Source organism: Prionailurus bengalensis, chromosome E2, assembly GCF_016509475.1.
Source record: "Prionailurus bengalensis isolate Pbe53 chromosome E2, Fcat_Pben_1.1_paternal_pri, whole genome shotgun sequence".
Classification (NCBI taxonomy): domain Eukaryota; kingdom Metazoa; phylum Chordata; class Mammalia; order Carnivora; family Felidae; genus Prionailurus; species Prionailurus bengalensis.
The window spans coordinates 5,247,213-5,253,385 of NC_057352.1; positions in this window are offsets into that span (position 1 = coordinate 5,247,213).

The window sequence follows — 6,173 nt, forward strand, 5'->3', positions numbered from 1 at the left end:
GTGGGTTGGGAGCAAGTGGTCAAGAAAGGATTCTGGAGACCTCTTTGGTCAAAAAAGCTGTTTTCATGAAAGCACAGGGAGAGGAATTGTGGGCGCCAAGGGCTGCAGTAGGATTTGAGGAGACACTGCTGGTATGCTTTAAGTTGGAGGCATAGAGATAAAAGAAGTTTCTAAAGCATTTCCAGATAGTCAAGAAGACATACAGAATACTGGCAGTCTGCCTCTCCTCAAGCTAAGCTTCCCTTTTGCCTCTAGCAAAGCATTCACATGAAGGCAATTGTGAATTCCTTGAGCAATGTCATACTCTGCCTATATCTAGTGTTTATCAATGGATGGCAAGCTGTAAGAAAATTTAATCCTATCGACATTTCTTTCTCCTCTGTTCCTTTCATCAGAAACTACAGGCAAAGAGAAACTGTCCCAGAAGAAAGATTGTTCCAGTTGAAATGGGATGGTTTCTGCATATCACTCGGTAAATCTACCTAATGAAATAAATTGAAATGAAATTGGAATGAAACAACCTGAAAATGGGGTATCTTTTTAACATTCTAAGCAGCAAGAGTCTTCCTTTTATCTGACAACTTTGGAGTTAATCCGGGCCTCATATCCATCCTGTGTATCTGTGCATTTTCTTCATCCTGGTCTCCAGAGAGGTGATTAAGCCTCCAGATCTGACCTAAATGGGAACTGTTTTCCTTGAGTGCTATGCAGGACCAGACTCCACCAGCAACAGGAATCCTGGACTCAATGCCTTCCCCTGTGGATCGTTCACAAAGGGAATATTTTCAGTACTTGCAGAACTTTAATTTGGAGTTGGAGAAGGGGGAGAAGGCTCAGCGATACAAGGGAAGAGTGTTCTACAAACCTAATCTTGAGTATCATCTGAAAAGGTTAAAAATTGGGTAAAAACATAAAGCAAAAATCTCAGAACTAGAAAAAGCAAGACTTGCGATTTCAGTGTACATGGGCCTTAAAGGGAAAAACAGGGCACGGTCTCTGCCCTCAGATGCACAGCTTACCTGAGAACTGGCCATTTCTTCTTTCACCTGGTCCCCTGGGTTTCTTCTCTGAAGATTTTGCTGGAGATCTCACAGCTGCATCAGCAGAAAATGTCTTCCAAGCCACTAACACAGCCTCTACACCTGTAAACTGATCACCTGCAGGCCAGACTTTGAAATGTAGAAAAGGCCCAACTTCCTACTCCTTTGTGTAAAAAGCTATTCAGAACCTTTAGAGCTCCTAATTGGATGCCAACCTCTGAGTTTTCCTCTTCTCCTTTCCACAGATGCTTCTCCTCCCACAGATGCCACTACACCCCACAAATGCTGCTACACCATACGCACACTTTGTTACACAGCCTTGATCCTCTCCAACTCCTATAGAGGAGACCCTGGCACCTCTCCTAGAGCCAAAGCCTGCACTCACCCCTCCTAAATTACTGGGAAACCTTTGTGCTTCAGCCTGGATTCCCTTAGAATCACCTGGAGCGCTTAATTAAAACAACACCATTGTTTCATCAAACATTGATTGACAGAATCTGGTGGGGGGGGAGGGGGTGATATGATCATTTTTTGAAATTCCACAAGTGATCCTATTGGGAAGTATTTGGGAAGGTGACCAGACAAAAAGCACGATCATAGCTATGGTTGTTGTCCAGATTTAAATCCATGCCTCCTCCACTGATCAGAGTTTCTGGAGATTTACACATCCCCCCTCTTTCTTCTATGCAGTGGGAGACACCCTTCCACAGGGAGCTTTCCCTTATACATGCAAATGCCTCTTTCAAAAGGGTTTCAGACCTTTTCTTTTGTCTGCTCCTTTAAAGTAATCCTCATGCCAAAGAGACACATTTTGAAATGGTAAAATGCTCCCATTCAGTAGCAAAGTTTACTTTCCTAAGTCACCGCTAAACAGTTTTCCCAACTGAATGCATTTTTTAACTCCTTCCAGGAATATTTGAGATTTCTAATTCCTCATTATTTTCACTGAAATTTGGTGTTATCCTCTTTTCCTTATTTTGTCCATTCTAGAAAATATTGAGTGGTTTCTCACAGTAAAATATAGAGTGATCTAAGACAGTTGTGCTGCTGCCTGAAACTGAAACCACTTAAAAGCATAAAGTTGAACAATTCAAAATGGTGGCATTAAAACATCAACAAGGCTTCCTATTGAACTTAGTAACCTTTTTTCTGTTGGGGAAGCCTCCCATCATTCCTTCTTAACCACCACCCCCCCTTTTTCTTTTAACCAAAGAGTACCAAACTGGAAATATGATGACCAATGTTTGTAGCACAAAAACAATTCTTGTCAAAACAAGATGGATCCTGTTTTTCCCTATAAAAATCCCCAGCCCCTTCCTCTGGGTGGGCTTGCAATGTTGAAGGCCTTAACCTGCTTCAGCCTCTTCTGCCTGGGAAAACAATAAAGCTCTTATTCCTCTTTTGCCCAAACTCTGTCTTCACATTATATTTTAGCTCTGAAGAACAGAGGTCAGTTTTCAACAACAGAATGAATGTGTACGAGAAGGAAACATTTTCCTTCATCTGTGCTCTATTCTTTGGCCAGTCTAACGATTAAACTGACATCAGGCAGGTTCAAAAGAGAAAAAAAAGAATTTCTTGATGATGGGAACCTCAAAGATTTGAGGCTCAAAGACAGGCAATCGATGCTTATATGCCATTTGGAATGAAGGAGAAGGGTGTAGGGCTCTACAACTCAAGAAGGAGGAAGTATATCTACATTCAATGAAAAAGGAAAGAGCAAATGTTTATCAAACATGTTTGCACTGCCACGCAGATAACTCTTTATAAATGGTTCATCGCTAGGGGCACCTGAATGGCTCAGTCAGTTAAGTGTCCCTCCTTGGCTTAGGTCATGAACTAGCAGTTGGTTAGTTTGAGCCCCACATCGGGCTCTCTGCTGTCAGCACAGAGCCCACTTCAGATCCTCTGTCTCCCAATCTGCTCCACCCCTGGTCATTCTCTCTCTGTCTCTCTGGAATAAATCAATAAACTATTAAAAAATAAAATAAAAATTAAATGTTCATCTCTGCTATTAACTCCTTCCTAGTAGAGGTCCCTCATCTAATTTATTCTTGGTATATGTATCAGCCTCAGGAAAGAAGGACATTTTTCCATTGCCAGCAACTTAGAGGTTGCTAGAGGGTATTTTGTTAAGTTAAACAAACCACATACAGAAAAATATATACTATATGAAATCACATACACGCAAATCTTAAAAATGGCAAAATTATTAAAGATTAGCAAGTTTGTTGCCAGGGGCTGAGGATGGGGGAAATGTTTAGATGTTGGTCAAATGGCAAAAAGCACTACTAATGCAGGATGTGTGAGCAGTGAATGTTACACCTAGTGAGTATAGTTAGTACTAGTGTATTGTACCCTTGAGATTTGCTAAGAGAGGCTATCGGAAGTGTTCTCAACACACACATGTGCACACACACACGTATCAACAATGGGAGATGAGGGATATGTTTATTGGATAGATTGTGGTAATGACTTTGTAAGCAGGACCCAAGGGTACAGGAGCACCTGGTTCCAGTGGCCCCAGACAGACCCAGTTCTGCCACTCATGGCTGACCAAATCCAAGGGCAAGACAAAGGACTTTTGCTGCCTCAATTTTGACCTCAGACTTCCTCACTAGGTCCTTCCAGCTTGTCTCCTGGCTCAGGAGGAAGTCCCTGAAGACAAAACACCCTCAGGGGAACTGGAACTACCCCTCAAGCCTCAAAGACTGCCCTGAGCCAGAAAGACCCCACCCTGGATTGACTCCAGGACAATGACAGACTTCACTGTCTACCTGCAGGTCCTGACTCCTTTTGCCCCTCCACCCACCTCTCCCCTTTTCCCTTCCATACACCTGGAAGTGTATCCAGCACTTTGGAGACAGTCCTTGAGACGTTATTCAGCCATCTTTGCAGTGTCAGCCTCCCTGAAATAACTTCCTCTCGTGTTTTGCCACCTCTCATCTCTCTGCCTTTGGATTTTGTCAGTGGTAAGTGGCCAAACCCGGTGTGTGTGGGACCCCCGGAGTCGGCAAGAACACCGGCGAGATGAATGGTGATAAAACAAGAAGGAGATTTTCTTCACGGAGGCCAACACTGAGAAGAGAGGTGACCAACATCTCAAACACTGTCCCCAACCTGCTGAAAATCCTTCCAGGTTTATATAAAGAAAATGTAGGACGAAGCGTGGTGTACATGCAAGTGGTGAAGGTCAGGCCAATCACTGCATTGCTGTGAGGCATGTGGGGTCTTGCTGGCTCAGGGCAGTGCCTGTTGCTGGAGGGGGTAGTTTCCTTTCCCATCCTGGGATGCTTTGCCTGCTGGGGCTTCTTCCTGAGCTAAATGGTGACCTGTAAAGAAGAAAGGAATCAGCTAGAAAGGACAGACGAAGGTCAAAAGAGAGACAGTTGAAGGCACTGCTGGGTCCTCTTTCCATTTCACAAAGTCTATGTATATTTACTTTTTAACACTTGACTGACCTCTAGATGTTCAGAAATAGAAAACAGGGTAATGAATGGGTTGGCTCCTGAAACTTCCATGGAGCAAGAATGTCCTATCCCCTTTTGGGGGTGTCAGAATTCCTGTCCCTTTCCAGTTGTTCAGGCTGAACTAAGAAGTTGACATGAGACTGGGGGGCTCAGTTGGTTGAGCATCTCTTGGTTTTGTTTGTGAGATCAGGGATTGTGAGATCAAGCCGCACATCAGGCTCTGCTCTGACAGCACAGAGCCTGTTTGGGATTCTCTTTGTCCCTCTCTCTCTGCCCCTCCCTGGTTCTCACTTGCTCTCTCTCTCTCTCTCTCTCTCTCTCTCAGTATCCCGTTCTCTCTCTCTCAAAATCAATAAACTAACATTTTTAAGAAAATTGAGACTGGCAAAGACTATCCTTGTAACCTGTTTCTTTTCAAAATAATCAATTGACATCGAAGCTCAATATAGACCAAGTGAACTTCAGCACATCTATCTATTTCAGTGCCTCAGCCTGGAAATGTCGAGTCATTATTGACTACCTACAAGCATTCTTTTTATATGTATCAGCTGACACATCCACCTGCATTTTCTTCTGTCCCAGGCAGTTCACTATTACACTTATGACTGAAAACACTTAACTATGCTCATGGATTTCCTTGAGCATTTCATCTATCAAGATGTCCACATTTCTCCTAGAACACAAGGCACAATGTTCAACAGTTGGTCTCGAATGACTGCATTCCCTAAAACCTAGCTTTCCCTACATCTTCACCTGTGGTCAATCACATTAAAATTCAGAAACAGTTTCCCTTACCCCTATTTCTTGAAGGACCTTTGAACTGCCTTTGTGCAACAGTCTTCAAACTTCATGCCCAGATAAATGTTGGACAACTATAATCTCTCATATTGAAAGATACATATTCAAAGATAATTTAAAGTATGTCTTCAATATTACAGGACAAATTCTTATATTACTGATGAGATTCTGGCCTGATTGCTGGGGCCATTAACAACATATTTGAACAGCTATTTATATGATAATTATAAAAGGGTTCATTTATGCCTGTAATTTATTATTTATTACTAGAATAGATATATTTTGGTTAGCTTATTATCTAATTTATTTTGTGTGTGTGTATGTGAGAAAGAGAGCACAAGAAGGGGTGGAGGCAGGGAAGGGAAGACAGAATCCCATGCCTTTAGCACACAGCCTGATGTGAGGCTGGAACTCAAACCATGAAAACAGGACCTTAGCCAAGATCAAGACTCTGAGGCTGAACTGACTTGTGCCACCCAAACGTCCCTAGAATAGATTACTTTAGTCACAATTTTACTTACAAGGTCACTGATGTGTAATTGACCTTAACACTCTTGGAGGCATGAATATATAAATAGTTGACAGGAAGAACAACAGACTACATTTTTCTCATGAGATGGGAGGTTTTGTAATTTCTCCAGGCTACAGAGAAGAGCTTGAACACGTAGTGATTGTCACTCAGGATAAATGTCCTGACAGTTGGGAAAAATGCCTTGATTAAGCCCCGGTTGTTTACTTGCTTCCAGGTGGCCTACTGAAAAAGAGAAAAATTGTAATGATGGAAGACAGGGTATAGAAAGTTGCAAAGATGCTCCCTAGGACAAGGATGTTTGGGGTAGCTGTTATCTCAGGACACTATCTACTT